The sequence below is a fragment of the Leptonychotes weddellii genome, chromosome 6 (assembly GCF_054177405.1).
Source record: "Leptonychotes weddellii isolate Sample4059 chromosome 6, ASM5417740v2, whole genome shotgun sequence".
Taxonomy (NCBI): Eukaryota; Metazoa; Chordata; class Mammalia; order Carnivora; family Phocidae; genus Leptonychotes; species Leptonychotes weddellii.
Window position 1 is genome coordinate 24,943,462 of NC_138374.1, and position 24,706 is coordinate 24,968,167.

Here is a 24,706-nt window from a genome sequence, read left to right on the forward strand (position 1 = left end):
ATTAATTTATACAGGAAAAATTTTGAGCGTTCCCAGACCCTAAGAAAACCTCTTTTAGGCTTTTCTGATACCTTAGGACACATCTTGCTAACGGAGGCACAAGATAAAGCACAGATGTTCCCAGACACAATCCAAAGCTCTGCAGGCTTGATGCCGAGAGATGCTGAGAGTGGTCTCCAGAGAAGGAGCGCGGTGGGGCCGCTCTTGCGGCGCGGGGTGTACCCGCCTCTACAGTGGCTCCAGCTGCAGAACAAATTCTGAGTGCTAGTTTTGCTTTTCTCCTTTCTTCGTGATAGTGAAAGTCCTCTTTGGATTTCTTTCAGTTAGTGAAAACAGGTACGAATGCAGGTCTTTTGTAAACGAAGTGCAAGAAGGCGAACTTTTGAAAAGTGAGGGATACCCACACCAGCTTCACAACTCACGCCATATCCATACATCACCTATAATGTGGTTTGCTTCATATTTTTCTTTAAAAGAACTTCCTAGTTTTACTTATTATTAAAAAAAAAGACCTGGGGCACCTGGGTGTCTCAGTCATTAAGCCTTCGGCTTGGGTTGTGATCCCGGGGTCCTGGGATCGAGCCCCGCATCGGGCTCCCTGCTCAGCGGGAAGCCTGCTTCTCCCTCTGCCTGCCGCTCCCCCTGCTTGTGTTCCCTCTCTCGCTGTCTCTCTCTCTGTGTCAAATAAATAAATAAAATCTTAAAAAAAAAAACCTTCTGGCACTAAACTAACTATAAAACCCACCATCACTTGCCAAAAAAGGGCAGTAATTATAAAAATAAGTAAAATTTAAAACTATGATATTCAGTCCTGGCTGGATACCTCTGCCTCCTGAGAAAGTTCTTGGGCTTGTGGCCTCCTCTTTCTTTGTCAAGAACGGAAGGAAGAGAAACACATGTTAGAGAGGTGTTAAAGATACGCTAGCACCAAACCGAGACTTTCTCTTTGATAAAACTGGAAGAATCAAACAATCCAAAATTTCCATCAATGGAAAATGCATATTTTCCATTTAATTGTGGTGAAATATCCATAACCCAAAATGTCACCATTTTGACCAGTTTTAAGTGTACAGTTCACTGGCAGTAATTATATTGACATTGTTTCACAACCATCACAGTCATCCATCTCCAGAATGCTTGTCATCTTCCCAAACTGAAACTCTCTCCCTCTTAAACACTAACTCCCCATTCCCCTCCTGCCCCAGCCATTCAAGGACAACTCTACTTTCCATCTCTATGAAGTTAACTACTCTAGGGACCTCATGTAAGTGGAATCACACAATATTTGTCTTTTTGTGCCTGGCTTATTTTATTCAGCATAATTCCTTCAAGGTGCATCCACATCATAGGATATATCAGAATTTCCATTTATTTATTTATTTTAGAGAGAGTGAGGAGAGTGCACGTGTGAGCAGGGGGGAGGGGGTGGTAGGCAGAGGGTTGCAAATCTTCAAGTGACTCCCCTCTGAGACCTGAGCAAAAAGAGTCAGAAGCCTAACCGAGGTACCCAGGCGCCCCTTATTTATTTTTTTTAACGCTTTTTATTCTTTATTTTTTAAAGATTTTATTTATTTACTTGACAGAGACAGTGAGAGAGGGAACACAAGCAGAGGGAGTGGGAGAGGGGGAAGCAGGCTTCCCGCCGAGCAGGGAGCCCGACGCCAGGCTTGATCCCAGCACCCTGGGATCACAACCTGAGCCGAAGGCAGACGCACAACTACTGAGCCACCCAGGCACCCCTAAAGCTTTTTATTTTTTTAAGTAATCTTTACGCCAAACGTGGGGCTTGAACCTATAGCCCCAAGATCAAAAGTCGCACGCTTTTCCAACTGAGCCAGCCAGGTGCTCCCTGAATGTCCTTCCTTTTAAAGGCTGAATAATATTCCATGCATATACTACATTGTGTTTATCTGTCAATGGACGCCTGGGTTGCTTCCACCTTTGGTTCCTGAGGAGAATACTGGTAAGGACAAGGGGTAAGGAAAGTGATGTCTTTACAATAGGCTGTGCTATTCTCACTCAGTGGATTCTTAATACTGTAGTCAAAACAAAGGAATTTCAGGGGCATGCAACAGGATAGATGACTCAGCAACATAATTTTTTTTTTCAGCAACATAATATTATGTGAAATAGTGAATTTCCAAAAAATTTACATACAGCCTGATACCATTTTTTAATAAAAATAAAAAGAGTTAAAGTTTAAAAAATACCTTTTTAGGAGTACAAAAAGTGTAACTATATTAAACTATATTAACTCTATTAAAAGGAAAGCAAAGAGATGATGAATGTGGGATTCAGGACATCAGTTGACTCAGGTCAAAGGCTGGGAATGGGATGGGGAAACCATTTGCTTAGTTGTTAGTTATTGTCAAGTTCTTAGATTTTGTTTTGGATGATAAATTCATAGGGTGTTTATAATGTTATTTTAAAACAACTAATAAAAATACTAACTATATAATAAAGTGGTCATGCAAGGACCAGGATGACATTATGTCATGAACTGAAAAATATGATTAATCCAGTTCTGTGAACCTAACATTCAATGGTGGGGGGGGGGAGGGAGGGAGAGGAAAAAAAAAAAAAAGAAATGGACAAGAAAATAACTTTCTCACTATGGGATTCAGTGTGATTTAATGTCTTGTCAATGCACCATCGAAAATCATTTGGCATTCTGCCAGAGGTGCAGGTTCTGCACTTGGGTAAACAGCTCTGAAATATCTCTACCATGAGGCTGCCTGCTTCCTCTGCCGTCTTGCTTACCTCCAGCACGAGGGAACTCGGGACTCCTGGAGGCACTTGGACAGATCGTTTTGTTAGGAAATTTTCCCTTGCAGGGAGACAGTTCGGCCTCCCTGCAACTTCTGCCCACTGTCTTGCTCTCACCTTGGTGCCTGGCACAGGCTTGGGCACACAGGAACCCAGAAATGTCCACATCAATTTCTTCGTGCTTGAGCCTCCAGCCCCAAAGCAGGAGCCAAGCCGGTGTTTCCAACCATCAGACAAAAGGATCCCAAACATGTCTGGGCCTTTTCTTCTCAGAAATCAGTTTCCCATCCACCTCGCCAATTGTCAGTGAGGATGTGATTCATTTATCCAGACTTTATTTTTGCATGTCCATTTTAACAATAATTCTAACCACTATTCTTTCCTCTAAATGCATCTACCAAGAGGTAATCCTTTTATAGGTCTCTTCACTTCTAGTGAGATTGAAATAAATTTTTTTTAATTTAGCAAATTTTTAAAATTTTATTTTATTATGTTATGTTAATCACCACACATTACATCATTAGTTTTTGATGTAGTGTTCCATGATTCATTGTTTGCGTATAACACCCCGTGCTCCATGCAGTATGTGCCCTCTTTAATACCCATCTCCAGAGGTTGAAATAAAATTTTGACACATGCTCATAAATAAATGTTCTAAAAAGACTTTGTGTGTGTGTGTGTGTGTTTCTTTAACACAATTGAATACTTGAAGGTGGGCTAGAATTTCTTAGCTATATTTTTACTAATCCTCAGGCTGGGGTTAACTGAGACTCCTTGGTCCCAAACTCCTCGACCAGACCCTGTGGGACCACCTCCCAGCTCTAACCAGCCACTCTCTTCTCCTGACAGAGTCCCTGGCCTTGGGAATTCCAGAGCGGGAATGGACAGAAGGAGGGAAAAGGAGGAACATAGGCTTGAACGTATCTCCATAAATCCAGGTGCTCATTGAATCTCGGAACTAGGGATGAGGCTGCCTTCACCCTCTCCTCTCCTGTATCTGAAAGCCGGAAGCAGTTACTGGGGTAGGGGCTAGAGACCCTTGGACAGAGGGCTGACTCTGAGGCCTCTACCCTCTTTTTGAAGGACCGGGGTTGAGGAGGAGCTGTGGACATTGGTGACTCAGGTAGTGCTTAGCAGCCTGGGTCCTTAAAACCTGGCCCCTGTCCAGCTCAGAAATGAGCCCCCTGCCTCCCATTGGACACGGGATTGACTTCAGGCACAGCTGACTCCCAGCTGCTGAGCCTGCACCCCTCCCCCATGGGCTGCCATAAAGGGGGCCCACCGAGGATCACCAAAACAGACCTGGGAAGTAGACAGTGGGCTTGGGGTCTGCAAAAGGTCTCCGTCTGCCTTTGGAATGTCAGCTTGACCCCAGAATGATCTTCTTAATCTTTTTCATCATTTCCGAATTATGTATGTTGATGGGAGAAATTTGGAAATTACAGGAAAGTATAAAGAAAATTAAATCATACATATTCTTACACCCAGAAATCACCACTGTCTCTATATTCCTGGCTTTATTCTAGTCTTTTTGTTTAAACTATAGATTTATTTTTGTTTCATAAATGGGATCATTTTATACCTAATGCTTGGTATCCTACTTTTTTCTTATCATTATGTCCCCAAAATGTTCTTTGTGTGATTAAAATTCTTCGAAAATCTGATTTTGAGGGGGTGTAAGTTACCATAAAGTCCACAAGCTCCCCCCTCTCTCTCCCACCCCTTGTTTTCCAGGGTTCCTAGTACATGGTCTACGGAGCTGTAACTGTGGTGACTCTTCCAGCAGAGGCTTGGGGCCTTTCTAGGGGCAAGAGGAAGGCTGGGCCAGGCCACAGGAACTCTCAAACTCATCCTGGGGGCAGATCCCTTTCCTTCTGGAAGCTGCCACACGCCTGAGAGACTGAAGGGCAGTCTTGGCTCTATGTTCATCCCCCACCCTAGTCACGCAGGAAGTCCGTGCTCTGTCTTCCCTCACCCCCCACTTTCCTTGGGAAATGGGTTTCCAGGGTTTCTGTGGTTGCTCAAGGCAGCTCCTCGCCACTTTGGCCAGCCTCAACCATCCTGCACCACCTCCCCACTTCTGCCTGGTTCAGGCAGCCCTGGGCCTGAGCGGGGAAGTTGAATGGGAGGGAATGGTGTGTGGGGAGTCAGAAGGCAAAAGAGGACCTGGAGCCAATGTTTGACATTTGGCCTTTAAAAAACTCCACCCCCTCCTCCCCCAGAAAGCTTCTAGGAGCTACAGAATGGCTCTGCAATGGTGAAGCCCTGGGGACAAAGGAGAACGCCCTCGGTGCCTGGACTTGATTCAACAGAGACAAGGGGCCACCGCCCCTCCCCCTGCCTCCGCAGGCCTTCTTCCCAGCCCCCCAGGTCCTTGTCCTGACTGTGCCTCCCCACCAGCCTAACGCCTTGTCCAGGAGCACCTCCACAGGGGTGATCCTTGGCACACGCAGGCAGCTGATGGCAGCATGAAAACTCCCTTCCTGCTCCATGAGGAAATCTCAAAGCCCAGACTCTAGAGGCAGGCCGGTGACAGGTGCCAAGCGTCATCACTCAGTTTAATCTGACCTAGCGAACAACAAGGCTTTAAGAGTTGTTCCCAGCACTTCTCTCCGAGCCCCATGCAGCAACAATTCCATCAATAGCTCATTTTGAGGCACCTGGCTGGCTTAGTCAGAAGAACATGTGACTTTTGATCTCGGGGTTGTGAGTTCGAGCCCCACGTTGGGTGTAGAGATAACTTAAAAAAATTAACTTAAAAAAAATAGCTCATTTTGTACAGTACTTTAAGCAGAGCATGTTCACATGTATCTTCTCATTTGATCTGCTAACGTTGCTATTTGGCAAGTAGGACTGGTCTTATTTTCCTCATTTACAGGTGAAAAAACTGAGGCCTGAAGTGGCCATTGGTGACGTCAGAACTGCAGTCCTCTGATCGGCAAACCCCAAACCAGCCGTCCTTCCTGCCTCGCAGCTCCCCTGGACACTGAGAAGTCAGGTTCCCTCTGTCTCAGCTTCCCATGCCCGCAGATCTCAGATGGAGGGAGCCCCTGGCTCTTCCAAACCTAAATGGTGCCGGGTGCCCACCCAGAAAAACCCTTCTCTGTCCTGGCATTTCTGTTCGTGTGCGTACATTCCTCTTAATGGATTGTGTTGGGAGGGGTGGGGACGAGCTCCTCCTTGAAACCTGTCCTAATTGATATCTCTCTGACCAGGTGCCGTAGTCCTTTCCGGCTCTGCCCTTACAGCTTCTCCAGCTTCTTCAGACAGCCCCTCCACGCCCTCTCTCCCGGCCTCCTGCCTATTCCCTGGGCTCGAAATATCTTTCTTGATTTTTTCCCTGGAAGCCATCATCCATGACAGGCTTATGACCCGCATGACCATCAGGAGAGATCTGCCCCCCAGAGCCCTCCACACAGGTACACACACACACACACACACACACACACACACCCTTGGGGGGGGCGGGGGTTGTTCACCACATTCTGCTTTGTCCACTCTGTACAAGTCAGACCGAGGGAGAGCAGCAGCTTCAAGGATGAATCTAAAGAATTCGGCCTGAGGTGAGGCCTTTCTGGCCAAATCTCTCAGCGGCTCGCCGGGGGTTGTAACAGGGAAGGTGTGCTGCCTGCGGCTCATTCTTTGCTCAGCCTTGGGACAGCTGGAGGGGGGGCGGCTTGCCTGGGTAACCCTGATCCTCTGGCTAGGGAAGACATATTCTCCTGGGCCACCAGCTACCTCCCCGGCCAACCCCCTTCCCGGGAGAAACGCCGCAGAGCCCAGGTGGGCTGAAACAGATGCCTCTGGTCCCAGACCTCCGATGCCCGGCTGGGCCAGAACTCAAGCCTCCCACCCTATCCTTCTTGTCCACGTGCCCCCCACCCCGTTTCATCCAGCCAGCTCTGGGGGAGGGAAAGAGACTGGCTGGGTGCAGTGCAGTGCTTCTGGGGACTGGGGGGCAGGGGAGTCCATTCAAATTGACAAAAATAGAACATCAGCCTCATATCATTTTTCTCAAAACAAGATTTATTGAAGTTCTGTCGGTGAAAATCGCTGCTGTGTGGAACGCTTAACTTATAGATTAGATTACTCAGTCGTGCCTTACTACATTTTTCATTAGAAAAATATTGGCTGGGAGAGTTTGACCTCATAATCTCTGCATTTTAAACAATAACCAGAGGAAAACCAAATAGAAGGCACAAGTTAACGGGTTTTCTCCCCCCCCCAGCATTTCCCCCTGGGAGAGATCGGAGCGAGGCCGGGAAGGGAACAGGAGCGGAATCTGCTGTGTGAGCAATTCCCCGTCTCCCGACCCACTCCCCAGAGGCTGCGGGAGGCGGCTGGGGGCGGGGGGAGGGCAGGAGCAGGGAAGGCCCTGGTAGATCCCTGCTGGGGTGGGGGGGCTGGAGCTCTGCAGGGCCCAAGCCCACGGGGGAGCTGTAGGGTGGTGTACACTCATCCCGTGGAGGAGGGGCAGGATTCCCAAGAGGGAAAAGCTTTTTCTCTGCCCCAGGCAGTGCCCAGTCTAGTTGGGGAGACAGAGCAACAGACAAGACCCCAAAGAGTCCAGAATCTTGGGGCAACGGTGGGGCTCCATCCAGGCTGCGAGAGTGAAGGGGAGAGGGCAGAACTACCCCTTCATCCCCCCCGCCCAAGGAGGGGGGCAGTGTCCCTCCGGGAAGATTTAACAGAGGAGGAGGGAGCTTCTCCAACGCCGGGCCAGCAGGGACCGTCTAGGCTGGCCTCAGGCATTCTGACTGTGCTCCTTGACCCAGGAGCAAAGGCTCCTGGGGGGACCTAGGCCTGAAGCCTACAGGCGGAGGGTAAGCATGGGGTGCTGGCTGGCTCCAGGGAAGGGCAGGGGACTGCCCAGGTCCAACTAGATCCCTGGCCACATTAGACTGCTGATCCTGTTCCTCACAGAGCGGCACCCCCAACCCGTCTGTGTCTCGGTTTCTACTTTCTGAGGCTTTGGTGATTTCCAAGTTCTGACACAGTCATTAGTTAGAAAGAGCAATTATTTTTTTTGTCATTAAGTCATTTTTTAAATGGCTCCAGGCGACATCACAGAACAAAGAAACAAAATATCCATGAAAAGACTTAATCACAAATTACTAATTATTTCACCCCCTCCTCCCTCCCAAAATCGTGAAATCTGAGCCCCATGAAAAGGGAGAAGATCTCCCCAGCCATGAGCTCTCCATGGCTCTTAGGCACCTAATCCATCATGGGGGGTGTATTTCCTGCCCTTCTCTGAGCCCCGGGTGGGGGGGGTGGTGGTGGTGGCAAGGAGTCCCCCATTTCTGACCTCTGAAGTCACCTTCTGCCCATAGATACAACCCCTCAGCCAACGGTGGGGGGATTTGAAAGTGAGTGAGGGACCCCATCCAGAGCCCCCCACCTTGGGCCCCTCCTCCCAGGCCGGCATTCTCCCCAGCTGGCATTCCACTCTGGGCCCTTTGAAGCCTCAAGGGCCAGAGCAGAGGAGCCGCCCCCCTGCCGTGGGGCTCCTAGAGTCTCCAGCTGGAAAACAAGCCGGAGGAGGAAGTAATCCTGGAGGGAAAGCCCCCTGAGCCCCCAAACGTGAGGAAATAAAATGTGTTTGACACCAAGATGTATGGGAGGAGGGGTAAATCCAGGGTATGGGCCCCTCCATCCGGCCAGGCCTTCTCCTAGAGCTGACTGTGGTTTCCTTATCTGACCCTTGCTGAGTGAGAAAGGGGCTGCGTGGAGGAGGCAGTCAGGGAAGCCCTGTCTCAGTTCGAGAACAAAGGAGGGTCTGCCAGGGGGGTGGCTTCTGAGACAGGGCACCTCCTAGGAACTGCCCTCGCTTGCCCTGTCTCTCTGCTCAACACACCCAGCTCCCCATAAGGGTCAGCTTAGCAGTCATGGAAGGAAGATCCTATGAAAGATGGGCATTGCAGGTCCAGGGATGGGGCCCCTGAGGAGGAGGGGTATGTGTCCAGGGTGGGGAGGGCTGCTATGGGGTCCCCAACCTCAAAACCCAAGTAATCTCCCACAGGCTCTCTTCATACATCAACTCTGAACCCGACTCCAGAGTAAAGCCAATCCCAGCATTCATGCATTTAGCAAATGCTTCTCAGATGGCTACTATGTGCCAGGCTGCAGGAATCCGTGGGTGACCAAGAGAGACCTAGACCCCACCTTCATGGACACCTAGTTTACTTTTCTTGAGTTTCTTTTTCTTGAGAAGACGTGGATCAAAGAGAAAGTCAAAGCCATGCCCAGTGTCCCATCCAGCCTGTGCTCATTCCTTGGTTGTTTGGACAGTCATCTTTGGTCGTTTTCTGACTCCCCAGTCAGAATGTTCCCTTAAGTACAGGTCTCATATATCTCCTGGGTCCACCTCCCTGCCAGCCCTGGGCACCTGATTGAGGTGGAAATGGTCATAGGTGGCAAGAAAGAAGGCAGGCAGGCAGGCTTTTAATAAACAGAGCCTACTTAAGTGTTTGTAGCCATTGTTCCTACCTCACATGACCAGGGAAGATCTTAAGTATAAATGTATAAAATATTGGAATCATAGTCACTGTCCCAAGCAAGAGAGCTTAGAATTCAAATAATCATCCTTGGCCACACATAGATACTCACTCTCCTTTCATTGCTCGAACTGTCCTCTTTCACCCCTCTTAAAACCTTTCTGGCCGAGGAACACCTGGGAATATGCTGAGATTTGGACTGCCTTTATTAAAGGCATTTCTTTAAAAGGAACAGGCTTTTCTTGAAGGTTATCCACTCTACTCTCCTGCTGTCCAAGGCTCTATGCTCAGATCTGTAGCATCCCTGGGGGGATAACCTGACTCTGAGTGTAGCAGAGACTGCTGGTTCTCCCTCAACATCCATTCTCCCCTTCTTTTTAAAATAACAAACCCCCAAAGTGTTAGGTGAAATCCAGTTTAGGACTACATTCCCCAGACTCCCTTGCAGCTAGGTGTGTCCCGGTATCTAGATTCTGGCCAATGAGATGCAAGCAGAAGTCATGTTCTACCTTCTGAGTTCAGCCCTTAAAAAGAAGGAGCTGACCCTCCACATCCTCTACTCCCCCTTTCCCTGGGTATAAAATGGACATGGGAACTAAAGCATCCATCTTAGAGCTCAAGATGAAACCAGGTATTGAAGATAGTGAAGCAGGAACAAAGAAGAGGGCAGTAGCCTCGACCCTGGAGTGCTTCCACTTGGACTTAATGGGAGAGAGAAACAAACCATTTATGTGCTTAACCCACTGTCACTTTGTGATTTGCTTGCCTTCTTTCCTTTTGCTTCCCTGAACAAAGGAGAAGCAAATGATCTAAGGCAGCACTGTACAGTGTGGTGTGAACCACATGTGTTATTTAAAATTTTCTAATAGACACCTTTAAAAAAAATTAAACAGGTGACGTGAATTTTAATAATCTATTTTATCTCACCCAATATGCCCACAATATTTTTTCAGCATGTGATCAATATAAACAATTACTAAAGAGATAGTTCCCATTCTTTTCATCATGCTAAGTTTCCAAATCCAGGGTGTATCTTACACTCTCATCTCAGTTGGACTAGCTGAATTTCCAGTGCCCAGGAGCCACATTTGGCTAGGAGGGACAGGATTGGCCAGCACAGGTCGAAGGGAACTGCCAAAGGTTGAGCCAGTGAGGGACTGAGGACAGCCCTGAGCTAAGTACGGCGGCTACAGTAACCAGAACTCCTCCTGCTACAAAGAGGGCCTTTTGGCAGTTAGCCCATCTGGCATACCCATTGTGCTCTGGCTCTGACCCACAAGGAAAAACCTCTCTACCTTAGTTTCCTATATTGGACCCTAGAGAAGGGCTATTTTAGGAAACATGTAGACCCTCAGGGATATGGAGAAAGGGAAGGGAAAGTGGAGTGTGGGTTGCCCTCCAATCTCTACTTGGCCTATAATCAGGTATGATCACAGAGGCATTAGGAGAAGGGGTCCTCCCTCCTAGCTCAGAGAAGCCCGGGGCCGTGACACGTTCCTCTGGAGCTTACCTGAAGGATCAGGTTCATCTCATATACTTGTTGGGATTAACAAAAGAACAGTCATACTAAACAAAGGGAGTCCATATTAACCAATGTAATCCTTGTCACCAAGTCCTGCATCTGGACAGTTGGATATCTCTACCATCGTCACAGCCACCTTCACTTGTGACCGTAATTATTATTACCACCATCCAGTGATACTGTCATCATCCCCAAAATTATTGCTTCTGTCACGGCTAGTTTCACTATTACCACGTTTCACTAGGACAGTGACCATCACCACCACCATCATGACTACCCAGCACCCCATCCCTGCTGTCACCAGGATTGTCCCATTACCATCATTATCAGCCTCATGGCCACAGCTACGTCCCACTTCTACCATCACCATAATAAGTATTAGGATCTCCAACATCAACTTCACCTCATTTTCTAAGGTCATCCCTAGCTTGTCCCTGTCCTAATTAGAAGACCTTGGAGTGTCCCCCAAATTTTCACCTGGTCAAAATAATCCCGTTGTACCCCCTTGTACCTCGGCATCCCCCTCACTCAACCATTCTTGCCCCAGAATCTAGTTTTCATTGCCCTATTTGACCTTTTGGATTCTGGACTCTTGCCTACCCTGACCTGTCCGTTGGAATCTACAATCCCTTTCTGCCTGCTTGGATGCTCTGGGTTTTGGGCCCTTGGTTTATATTTAACTCATAGCCACTTAGCCTTGGGCACTCTGCCGTTAGTTACAGAGGTCTGCCTCGTTAGACCTGGGGAGCTTGACATTGCCGTCTACTCTCAGGGGACTAAGACCCTGCCAACACCTTTTCTTGGATTTTTGCTGAGTGAAAACAGGCTGCTTTTGTATAGCTGGTTCCTAAAGGCTGATCTGGTGACTCCCAAGCCCAGAGGAAGCTGGGAAAGGGTATGTTTTGGCAGGATTTACCACAGACAAACCTAGGGCATAGAAGTGTGAGAGGAAGGAGAATAGGTTGAGGGGAGAGGACAAGCTCTTGACTCTCCCTGGTTTATCCAGTGGAGATTACAGTAAGATGATGGCCCTCATGTATTTCCCTGCTGACCCCAGAAAGAATGGTAACACTGCTCTTTTGTGGCCATCTTTCGGTAGAGAAAGACCCTGGACATCTCATATCTCTTCCATGGACAGCGAGAGTTTGGGAAAGGAGGCTCCTCTAGTGTTAGTGATGGTGACGGCCATGTCAGAGGCAGGAAGAGCTCTCATCTCTCCCCTCCCCGGTGCTCCAGCTGTGGTCACCAGTCACCCTCTTACCCTCCCAGGGATCCCCAGGTACCCAGGTTTTCTGTAAGCAGTCAACCCATCCAGTTACACACAGTTCACAGGGAGGAAAGGATGTGCATCTGGACTGAGTTTAGATCTCAGGGTGCATCTCTTGATCTGATCATGTTACCCTGAAGGAATGGATCTCCAATCCCTAGATCTGAATAATATTTACCAGAGGGTGGTGAGGTAGGAAGGAGGGGACTAGATCCTTGTTTTCCATGTATTTTGAGGCCAGACCCCTTCTCAGTGCCTGGCAAGAGTTTCTGCCCAAGGCAAAAGGGGTTGATTTCCTGCCTATCTGCAAAGAGGATGGGGTTGGTGGCTCCATGACATGTGAGCAAGTCTGCCTACACACTGGGGACAGCCAAATGCTCATTCATGGTGACCTTCCTCCCAAATGCTGGGCCAAAGGATTGCAAAATGACTCAGGGAAGTGGCCAGGTGGAAGGGAAAAAGGCAGCCACCTCTTGTCACTACAAGAGGACCCCCTGGTCATAGACGTATCAGTTAATAAACACAACTTCTGGGACGCCTGGGTGGCTCAGTCAGATGAGCGACTTGGTTTTGGCTCAGGTCATGATCTTAGGGTCATGAGATGGAGCCCCACTTTAGGCTCTGCACTCATCAGAGGGGATTCTCTCCCTCTCCCTTCGCCCCTCCCCCCACCGCATGTGTGCTCTAAATAAATAAATAAAATCTAAAATAAACACACCTAAGAAAAGAGGTAAAGTCCCCCCTTCTCCCCTCTTTCATGCTTTCATTTGTTCTATCTGTTCATTGAGCAACTACTATATGCTGAGCACTGACTGAGCTGGACTTCAGAGACACAGAGATGTACAAGACTTGGTTCTTATCCTTAAGGAGTCCCCAGCTGTCACCGAGAAGAGAATAAGGAAAAGGTGCCGCTGGCCTCTCCAGCTTGTCAAGGGTCAACCAAATGCCTGAGTCTGTCCCCCGGAGAGGGCGGCGGGCAACATTTCAGCAGGTAATGGATGAGCGCCACTATGCCCTGACAGGGACATTGCCTGCGATTGGTTCCAGTCATCTATGGAGCCAAGCAGCTTTGAAAATTGCAGGAGGATGGTGACAGAGGAGGGCAGCGCCCCCCACCCCATCCTTAATCTATCCCGATCCCTCTCCTGAAAGAAGCAGGGGATGGTCTCCCATGGCCAGAAGCAGAGAAAATATCTTTGGCCTCTTCTCCCTGCTAGGCGGATCTCTGCACAGGCCGGAAACCACCCCCAGGGAAGAAGCACTGAGGGCCCCAGGAGAGAGGGCAGAGGCCAGAGGCAGGGGATTGCCAGCTCATGAGGTCAGATTCCAGAGCAGACAGCACGCTGTCTGCCTTCCCTGACTCTGGAAGGACGGGAGTGGGGGTAGGAGAGGAGGGGAAGTGTTAGGGTCCCGGTGGGCTGGGGAGGCACCTCCAGGGTCTGACTGAGCACCCTCAGGACATTGTGTCCGAGCCTCTGCTGAGAAAGGGAGGCCGGAGGCAGCCACTGAGTGAGTGCGGCCCTCAGAGTTCCCAGAGTGCCCAAGCACAGTGCAGAGGTGAAGCTGGCCTTCTCCTCAAAGGTCTTCCTGTCTCCAGGTCACCCCTATCTTTGGCCTATTTGGGGGTGAGGGCTTAGGAAGTAGGAGAAAAGAACCTTCTGGGGAACGCCAACAACACTCACTTGCATGCACACCCCCAGCAGATACACACAGATTCCTAGCTCAGGTCCGTATGTCCACATGCATGTGCACTCACAGATGAACACCCGCATCCGTCCTGTTCGTTCATTTAGTCATCCAGCAAATAAATGTGTGTGGAGCAATTATCGCGCCACACGTACTAGGCTGGGAGCTAGCGTTACAGCCACGAGTAAGACAGACGTAGACGAGTGGCCTAGCCTCCAGGGGGCTTACAGCCTAGCAGGGGAGAGAGAGAGTCCACAAATACTTACACAAGATTGCTAAAGACACTGAAATCCTAAGTGCCATGGTGGAGAAAAGTCCTCTGGACTTTAAGAAAAGAGAGCAAGGAACCCACCCAGCGCCTTCACCTAGTTAGGCGGATCGCACTCTGCACAAGTGGAGGGCTGTGTCTTTGTGGAGGAAGGGGTATCTTTTTCTAATCCTCACAAAGGCACCTCATGGGCTGGCAGAGGCCTGAGATCTAGCCTAGTCGGGGGGTCAGTGTCACATCTACTACCTCATACCCAATCTCATGATATCTCAAGGCCAATGTCAGGGTGATTCTCATTGTCACACATCCAGTCTTATGCATGTCCTAGCATGCTCTTGCTCAATCCCCCACATCCATTCAACATCGCCCCCAGGCTCACGTGGGCTCCGTGCCCCTGTTACAGACATGCCTTTGACATGCCCTTGAAGGGTCCTCACAATCACACGTGAACTGTCACACGTGCAGACACAGCTCCACCACAGTGCCACATAATCCTTCATGTCCTGTTACACACACACACGACTGCTCTCACACCATTTCACCCGTATGCTCACTGCTTCACTAGAGGTGCCCACAGTCCCTCACACCCCGTTACACACACACACGCACACGCACACAGAGTCTCTCGCACACACAGGCGACCACACTCCTGTTAGGCTTCTGGAGACAGGCATGTGCAGCCCCTGATCACAGCTAAATGTCAGCGAGTCCCTCTCCTCCCAGTTAGAGATGAATTGTTGCTCGGGAGATATTTCATCCTTAATGCCTCCTGCTTGAACTGGAGCATGCGTCTCCAGGAGGTTACGTTTTTCCCAATCTGTCTGCTGCCCCCCGGCTGGCTCAGGGAGCTGCCCTCCTGCCTCTCAACTTTCATGGGGGGAGAGGAGAGCTCCCTCTCCCCTTACAGCCTCTCCTCATCCTTTCCCTCCCCGACAGCTCAGCTCCTGGCAAAAGAACAAAGCCTAGGCAGGTTCTCAGGCCCCGTCCCCAGCTCCCAGCACAGGAGGTCTCCCCAGATTCCAGGGCCCATCGCCTGAGTGATGCTGCTGTGCGAGTAGACTGGTACAACCTTGCAGGAGGCCAGCCGGATAAGATGTATCTACAGCTTCTACAAGGGGGATCCTTCTTGCCCCGGCAATGCCATATTCAGGAACGTACGGTAGGAAATAAGCAAGGATAGTCCAGACGGTTTGGCTTCAAGGGGCTCATCCTGGTTTATAAGAGTGAAAAATCAGAAACAACATCAACACCCTACAGGAGGGATTGGCAGTGGCAGGACCATCAGCGGAAAAGCACGCGGCCATTAACACGACAGCGTGGAAGAACGTTCAGCATCATCGGAAGGGGTTTACACATAATGTTGAGTAAAACAAGCAGGTTGCCTAAAACAGTATGTGCACCCAATGTGATGTGGGGACTGGGTGGGATCCTGAAATCAGAAAAGGACATTCGTGGGAAAACCAGTAAAAGCCAAATAAAGTCTGGAGCTCAGTGAATCATAATGTACCAGCGCTGGCTTCCTAGCTTTGACAAATGTCCCCTGGTAATGCAGGATGTTACCACTGGGGGAAGTCGGCTAAGGGGCATACGGAAACGTGCTGTACTATCTTTGTTAAGTTTTCTAGAAATCTAAGATTATTCCAAAATTAAAAGTTATTTAAGAAACCATTATGTGATGCCCCCATTTTGTTTTTTAAAAAAGTACATATTCATCAAGTTCTGAAAGACTACTCACCAATATGTTAACTTTAATAATATCTGAAGGGTGGGAGTACAGGCAATTTTAATTTAGTTTAATTTCGGTCATTTGATCATTTTGATAAACATATTTGGTCATTTTGATCATGTTCTTCTTTTCAGATTTATTGATATATAATTGAAATATAGCATTGTGTAAGCTTAAGGTGTACAATGTGTTGACTGGACACACTTACATATTGCAATCTGATTACCACTGTAGCATTAGCTAACCCCCCACCATATCACATTATTACCATGTCTTTTTTGTGGTGAGAACGTTTAAGATCTACTCTCTTTGCAATTTTCAGGTATACAATACGCTACCGGTAACTATAACCACAATGCTGTGCATCAGATCCCCAGATTTTTTTTTTTAATAAAGGAACATGAACTACTTGTGTAATTAAAAAGCAAAACAAAACAAAAAACAAACTTGAGAAAATCCAGTGGGGATGCTGAAAGCAGCTTAACTCCAAGCCACCCCACCCAGCCTCATCAGTGCCTTGGAGGCAGTGAGCCCAGCCATTCTGGACAGTTTCTTTTACTTCTCTCCGAGCCACTAATTGGCATGACCACCCCTCGCCCCTGGAAACTCCAGAATTTCAGAATCTGCAGTTCTCTTCTTTGATCCCAATCTCCTATCCTTTGCCTCACTCTTTTCCTCCTTTCTACTGACTCATTCTCTGGTCCCTTAAACCCTCCACGTTCTCCCAGTCCATCACCCCCATCCTGGCTTTACTTCCTCTCTTTCTACCCTGGCTCCATATCAGCCATTTCAACAACGTGCCTCCTGCCATCTTGCCTACCAATCTCTAGCCTTAAGCAACGCTGCCATCCACTTTCTGGCTCCTACTCCTGGGCACACTGGAGCGGATGAAAAAACTGGCCCATTTATGCTCCCTCAACTCATGCTTCACCAGTATGCATTAAAAAATAAAAACCCTCTTTTCCTCATCTATAACTGAGTCATCATTACAATTCCACAACTGCTTCACACTTTCTCTACAAGCCTTCAACTCTAAATTGACCAAGAATATGGCGTCTGATCCTCAAATAATGTTCCCCTTTCCATCTGTCCCCAAATTCATCAGTTCATCCCAGAATTTCCCTATTACCCATCCATTTTCTTCCCTCCTGTCCCTGAGGAAGAAGAGTTTTTCCTCCTCACCAAGGATCCAATCTCTCCAGCATTTTCCAGAACTTCCTCCATTGAGCATCTTCTCCTACATCTTGTCCATCTTACTTTCCCCTCCCTTTTTCTCCCAAACTTTTTTTTTTAAGATTTTATTTATTTATTTGTCAGAGAGAGAGGGAGAGAACACAAGCAGGGGGAGTGGCAGGCAGAGGGAGAAGCAGGCTCCCCGCTGAACAAGGAGCCTGACGCAGGACTCAATCCCAGGACCCTGAGATCATGACCCGAGCCAAAGGCAGACGCTTAACCGACTGAGCCACCCAGGCATCCCCCTCCCAAACATTTTGAAGGAGAAATCACCCTAATTGCCTCTAGCTCTTTGCCATTCACTCTTCATGCAACATCCCCACCACCCTGTCATCTCTTATAGTTGCCTGTAATCTTGGCATTTCCAAACCTGCTGGCCATGGACTCTGCCCTCCTCACTGATCACTTTGCAGGATTTAATACCAATTCCCTCCCTAAAAACTTCATCATCTCTAGGTCACTAGCTTCCCTTGTTTTCCTCCTAACTTTCCAACTACTCTTTCTTAGTCTCCTCTGACTCCTCTCTCTCCTCCAACTTCCCAAATACAGAAATCTTCCAGGATTCAGCTTCCAGTCTTGTCTTACTCTGCCCTTTGTCTGTCTCTGGCAAGCTCACCACTCCCCTGGCTTCCATGAGCCATCTCTTTGGAAGAATCCTTAACTGACAGCCTTTGAGTTCCTGTCTGGAATGTCCAACTTCCTGCTGAGCATCTCTGAGCTGATGTCCCAGGACACCTCAAACTCACCATAACCACAATCATCTCCACCCCCTAGCCCAAACAAGCTCTGCCTTTAGACTTCCACCATTCTTCCCAACAATCAAGCTGAACACCCAGGAGTCACTTGGACTACCCCCCTCTCCTTCACCCCCCGCCCCCACAAATCCATTCACCTGCCAGGTCCGACCACTTCTGCATTAGCCCTGTCTCTTGCCCACACTCCTTTGTGTTCTACCTTCTGTGCCCCCACCCGCCCTCACCAATCCTAGCAGAGTAATAATCCACAGCCTCTAAAGCTGGAGTGACCATGTACTTTACAATTCAAATCTGGATGCTTTTGAGAATAAAAAGGGGCTCTGTAAAGTAATAATAATAATAATAGACTTTAAGAATAAAAATAATAAGGGCACCTGGGTAGCTCAGTCGGTTAGGTGTCTGACTCTTGATTTTGGCTCAGGTCATGATCTCAGGGTCCTGAGATTGAGCCGGGCATCAGGCTCTGCTGCTTCTCTCCCACTCTCCATCCCTCTGCCCCTCCCCCAACTTGTACACTCTCTAAAATAAATGAATAAAATCTTTAAAAAAAGAATAAAAATAATTACGGTGGGGCAAAAGGCATAAATTGGAACTGCCCTGGGCATAGGGTCATCCTCCCAAAAGCACACGTGTGTTCACATCCCTTTCCTGCTCAAAAACCTCCCGTGACTCCTATTGAATTAAGTTGACATTACATTGGCATTCAAGTCCTGCCTTTCAGCCTCTATCCCAGGCACCCCACTCTCCTAATAAGCAGAACTCCTCAGTGGTCCTTGAACATGACTTGTGCTATCCCAGTCCTACACTTATTTTCATTCTCTTCCTTTCTTCAGGAAGTCCTTGTTACCAACACTGCTCCCCAAATACCATCTTATTTCAAGACCCAAACCACCAAATGCCCCCCATGAAGTCTCCCCTCATCCTTTTCTTGCACCTCTCTTGTAGCACTCTGCACTTTGCCCTTTGTGTGATCTTATTTCTACTCTTGGATGTATCAACGATGCTGATCTGTGGCTGCATGAGGCCCCGCTCCCCGCCAGCTCTTTGGCTGGGCAGCTGCTTTCGATGTGGCCTGGCATTTAAAAGATGAGCTGGGCCAATCCCATTTCTTCTCCTGGGAATTCGAACTATGAAATATGGAGAGACTAGAGCAGTTAGCCGAGGTGATGCAGAGAGAGACTCAGAGAGGCCGGCTGGTCAAGTGCAAGTCACGGTTATGAGAAATTATGAGGGAATCCAGGAAGCTCTCGATGCCACACAGAGGTCAGAAGCAGTTATGAGCTGGGGTGCTGGAGGCCGCCCTGAGTGAGGGTCCTGACTCCTCCACTTCCTGGCTTGAACCTGGGGCAGGATACCTAACCTCCCTGAGCCTCAGTGTTCTCATATGTAAAATGGGGTTATGATATTCACTAACTCATAGTGTTCTTGAGAGGATTTACTGAGATAAGCATGGAAACCAATGTGGTGGGCATTTGGCATGTGTTCAGAACTTGCTAGTTATCATTCCTCTTCCCCCTATAATAATAATAATAATAATAATTGCATTAATATTAATGAGGAGAGAGACCCTATGGAGTGCCTTTCCACCTTATTATGAAAAGGAAGTTGGTCCCCAGAGCTGCCTTGGTCCCTGCATGCTTTCTGGGCCCAGTTGCATTGCCAAGCCATGTGCTTCGATACAAAGGCCCTCCTTTTTCTTGGGATTACTCAAGTGTACCTCTGTTTTTTGCAAACAGAAGGACACCTGCCCAGATTCTTGTCTTCCTCTTGCATCTGGACTTGAGCTCCTCACAGTTCAGTATACTGAATGCTCTACCTCAATATCCTGCCTGGGCCTTGAACATAGCTGATGCTTATTTCTTGATGAATGAATGAATGAATGAGTGCATAAGATTCTAAGTCCTCTCTAGGGAACCTACAGAAAGGCTATTTTTAGAAGACTCAGAAATCAGGCGCCTGGGTGGCTCAGTTGGTTAAGCGACTGCCTTCGGCTCAGGTCATGATCCTGGAGTCCCTGGATCAAGTCCCACATCGGGCTCCCCGCTCGGCAAGGAGTCTGCTTCTCCCTCTGACCCTAACCCCTCTCCTGTGCTCTCTCTCATTCTCTCTCTCTCAAATAAAATAAATAAATAAAATCTTTAAAAAAAAAAAAAGAAGACTCAGAAATCCATGGGGCATGTGGTGGGGGAAAGTCAGCCCCCTGGTTCATGGCTTCAGCCCTCAAAGCAAGAAAGGAGGGAAGCCAGGATGAGGATCCCCTCCCTGAATTCTGGCTTTACCCACATGCTGCCAGGCCTTGCCTCCTCCTTTCCTCACTCCCTCCAAGCCCAGGATGAGGGGCAGTAGGGTCACAGGAGGGAAAACTGAGGGAAGAGATCTGGCAGGTCAGGTTGCCAGCCTGCTGAAACAGAGCGGGTCATCGCTTACCAGGCCCGGCCCCCTCCCCTGCCCAGTCTCATCCACTCCACTTCTCCCGTATCACAAACCCCAGTCACACTCACATCTTTCCACAGCCTTACCTCACCATGCACATTCTTATGTCTTTGTACATGCTATTCCTCCCCCTTCAAACGCACTTCCCTGCCTGCCTTCACGTCCAGTGGAAACTCTTACCGGTCTTTTAACACCCAGCTCAGAGCCAGCTCCTGTTGGAATCTTCCCTGGACCTCCCAAGCAGGATTAAATACTCCTGCTCTGTGCTTCCAGTCCTTGTGGAGATGCTTATGAGCCCTTTTACCAATTACCCGTGTATTTGTCTGTCTTCCCCTGCGAGGGTCTCAACGACAGGAATTATGTCCTATTCATCATTGTGCCCCCAGTGCACAAATGCAGCAAAGGACGTGGCACATAGTAGGCTTTCACTAAGTGTTTGTTGACTGACTGTATGAATGTACGAATCGATGAATTCACAGTTTCTCCCAGCTCTGGGAGCCCTGGATCCTGCTGTTTTCTCTTCTTCTCTAGCTGTCTTGGGCATTTCTTGAAGACTTCTACAGTCTCATGATGATTTCTCCCAAAGGTACCACTACTCATCCCCAGTCCTGAGCAACATCTGATGTCCACCATGCAGGATACTACAGGGTTATGGATCTGGAGCAATTCAAGACCAGAAATTCGGGGTTTAGGTACTGAGCGGGGACCAGGGGAGAATGAGGACAAAGTGGGGCAGGCTGGGGACTTGAATGTCTTCATGGCCATTTGGGTCCTGGGGGGTGGGTCCAGGCTCTCCCTCCCAGGCAGGCCTCTGACTGGGCTGCTGGGCAGGGCTGCCACTTGCCTGCCCTCCTATCTCCCCGGGCCCACGGCTGAGCGGCTGGCAGAGGCAGCGCTGGGCCAGCCCGAGCAGACAGCCTTGCGCGATTGCTGGCTCCAGGCCTCCCAGCCCAGCTTGTAGCTCCCCCCAGAGTGGCGGGATTGATTGGCTGCAGCCGGAATGGGCACCAGTCTCCCTGGCTTGGACAGAAACGGGGCCATCTGTTACACCTCTAGTTAAAAGTACATAAAGTTGAGCATTTGTGCGCCGACAATACCACCCCTGACACCCTCCACGCGGCACAGCGCTCCGGCTCCTTGGCAGGCTTGCACTCGGCGACAGGCCGGCAGAGCAACGCCTACGCGCTGGCTGCCACCTCCGCAGACAGCGCGGCTCCGCCCTCCGGCCGCCGGGCCGGCTGGGTTCAGCCTGAAAGCCGAGATCCCACCTGTATCGAGGGCGGAGGGGAGGACAGGGAGTAGGGGCAGGGTGCAGAGCGGTGGGAGACTTCTGCCCCAGTTCAGGGGGCCTGGGCTGCAGATGAAGCCAGACTTCAGGTTCTGATCTGGGAGGACCCAGGACAGCTGCTCACGCCAGGCTGGAAGGGGCAGCCTTCAGGTGGGCCCAGGCCAGCTCCGGGCTCATGGCAGGTCTTGGGTTTCCCCGCCCCACCCGATCAGAAGAGTCTACCTTGTTACCCAGGGAGCTCACGCACCTGGAATGTGGAGCCCCGTGGTGGCATCTTCCACTCACCAAGAGGACAGCTTTGGATGAGGCTGGGTTCTGGACTTTGGTCTTCAGTTGTGAGTTGTACACCCTGATTTCTGAGTCCCAGTTTCTGGTTTCTGGCTTTGGGTCTGGACGTTCAAGGCATTCCACAGATGTCTTTCCTCACCTATCTTCCTCTGGTGCCGGCTCTGGCTAGGCCAGCCTTGCCTACTCCGAAACTGTTGCGAGCAGTCATGCTCTGCCCTTTTGCTCCAGCTGCCCTCTCACTCCGGCCTGGAACGCTCTATTTCTTCCTGCCAAACTCTCCATTCTTCCTACCTTTCAAGGCCTCGCTCCAGTCCCAACTCTGCCACGCAGACTTCTCCCCGCTGTGGCCCCCCCAGAGGCCTCCTCCCCCACCTGAATGGTTTCTCCTGAGGCTTGTCCAGGGTGAAGCTTGAGCTCTTCCTGCACGGGCAGAGCTGTGCTGGCCCTTGTCTCCCCCACAGACTAGAATAAGCCTGGGCACACAATGTGGCAGGAAGGTCTATAAGTGCTTGCCTGAACTCGGCTCAGCTGTGGGGGAAGGAGGACAACGACAGCAGAGTGGTACTGGCTCTCCCCATGGCCACCCTCATGGCCTTGCTGGTCAGAGCCCAGGGAGCACGTGGTCAGCTTCCGATACTCGTTTACTCCTGTGTTTGTTCAATGCGTATTTATTAAACACGTGCTATGTGCCTCATTCTGTGCAGCGCATAGAATAGGAGAGGGAACGGTAAAAAAAATGAGATTAGACACAGTCCTCACCCTTCAAGAGTTTACCGTTAGTAAAGGCCACGAGATGAGTCCAAATAATCACTATAATGCAATGAACCAACCCGAATCAAAAAAAGTGCCCTTTGTCTTCTGCAACAGTAGACTCTCAGAGCAGATAAGGACCCAGAAGGTCAGAGACTCTGATATCCCATCCTTGGCCAAAACACATTTATATGCGTTACATGGGATAACGAGGTAAAGCTCTTACATGGCACAAAGGGAGTAATCGTAAAATGATGAAGATGATGATGACGACAATAAAATGGTGACTATTAGCCTTCTCTGCAGGTGCTAAGCCCTACTTGTATACGCCACCTGTTGGGGGAAGCTCACTCCCACACAAGGCAGCTCATCCCATTGTTTTCACTTCTACCCTTCAGAAAGCCATTCACAAGGATAAGCTGAAGTCATCCTATCTCCACTCAGCAATTCGTGGTGGTGATTCCACCCCTGGGACCACACAGCAGAGCTGGGACTAGGGTGAGGCAAACGAGGTGCCTGAGCACAGAATTGAAGTACACAACACCGAGACCCAGTACCCCTTCAATCCTTGCCCCAGGCACCTCACTTGTCTCCCCCTAGTCCCAGCCGGGCCACACAGCGAGTTTGCACCCTGCTCCCCCAGCCAGCCCCGGGTGGGAACGGTCAGACTTTTCAAGTACCCTTAGCCTCCACACAAGCTTCCACCAGCAGCCTACAGTACGTGGGGTGACCTGGTACAGCCCCAAAGATGAGGTGATGGGGGCAGAGGAGGACTGAGAATCATGGGAGGGTATTAGTCCTAACAGGGGGACTTACCTGCCCGCTCCACTCCTTTCCTGCACGACACCTTCTGGTCTGGCCTCGTTGTCCCCAACCCTCCCCCCACAGCACTGGTACAAGGGCCTAAGTAAGGCTGGTATTCCCAAATCTGGGCCCTAAAAGAACCCAGGCAGTGGGCTCTAAAGGACATTGGGCAGTGAGCCTGGATACGGAAATTCATGTGACTGATTCTCCTTCTCATGTGCATCCCCGGGTAGGTATGTGCGTAGTTAGAAAGCAGACATATAAAGCTTATAGGCCATGGAAAACACTGGAGGATGGGGAAGGGAGAGGGGGGAAGGTAGGGAGTGGGAGGGCTGGGGGAGGAAGGGAAGGAAGCAGAGTCTGAAGACAGTGTGACCCACCGGTGCTACATTCCGGCTGGGTCACCTCAAACAAGCCACTTGACCTGAGTCTCAATGCACTAGCTGTAAATTGGACTACAAAGACTGCTTGCCTACCTACAGGGAGGACCACAGGAGAGCCCATTGCCACAGTCCAAGATCTCTACTTCATTGAGTTGCCTTCACCATGGCTGCAGGGGAAGCTCAGAAACACGGAAACCTTCTGGGCTCTGCTCAAGCTGGAGTTGCACTCTGCTCCCCAGCCCGGGGTTCAGCTTGAGGGTGTATGTTGCCTAGAACCACTTTTGTTGCAGCCCCCCTATTTCTCTATGGCTCTCTTCGGCCCCATCTCGACAAATCCTTGCCTTTTTTCCTTCCTGTTTATAAAGCCCTGTCCACCCTCAAGGCCTCTTCAGCCTCCCAACAAAGAGCCCTGAGAGGAAAGGGGTTATGGACTTCTCGGGTTCCACCCCCCTTCCCAGGCACAAACCAAGGCCCACAGTCAGTTAGGAAGGCGGGGGGAGGAGGGGGGCGGGCTCGGACTCGGTTCTTCCGAGGCCCTCCTCCCAGGCTGCGGCCCCGAGGGGCCACGGAGCCACCGGAGGATGAGCGCCCAAGCGGGACGGGCACGGGGCGCTCACGGTCGGCGCGGGAAGCACCCGGCCGGGGCCTGCGCTTCCCCCGGGCCGCCAGCAGCAGGCGCTGTGGCGGCGGCGCCCTCAGTACCCGAGCATTAACTTAAGAAGAGCTCACACTAATATCCCTGGCTGTGTGGAAACAGCGTTTTATTAAATGCTTCACACAGATTTGGTATAATAAAGATGAATATATTATATCCTTTGCCTCCCCCAGAGTGAGACAATAATAAGAGAGGAAAAAAACCAATAAAGTGAAACATAAATACAATATAATGGGACTTGTGCCGAGGGACGCATGGCCTGTCGGGGCTGCCACGGGGCGACCCTGCAGCGGGAGCTCGGGACGGGTCGCTGGGGAGCCGGATTCCAGCCCTTCCCTGCCCAGCCAGGGGTCCCCAGGCGCCAGCTTCCAGCCTGCCCACCTCT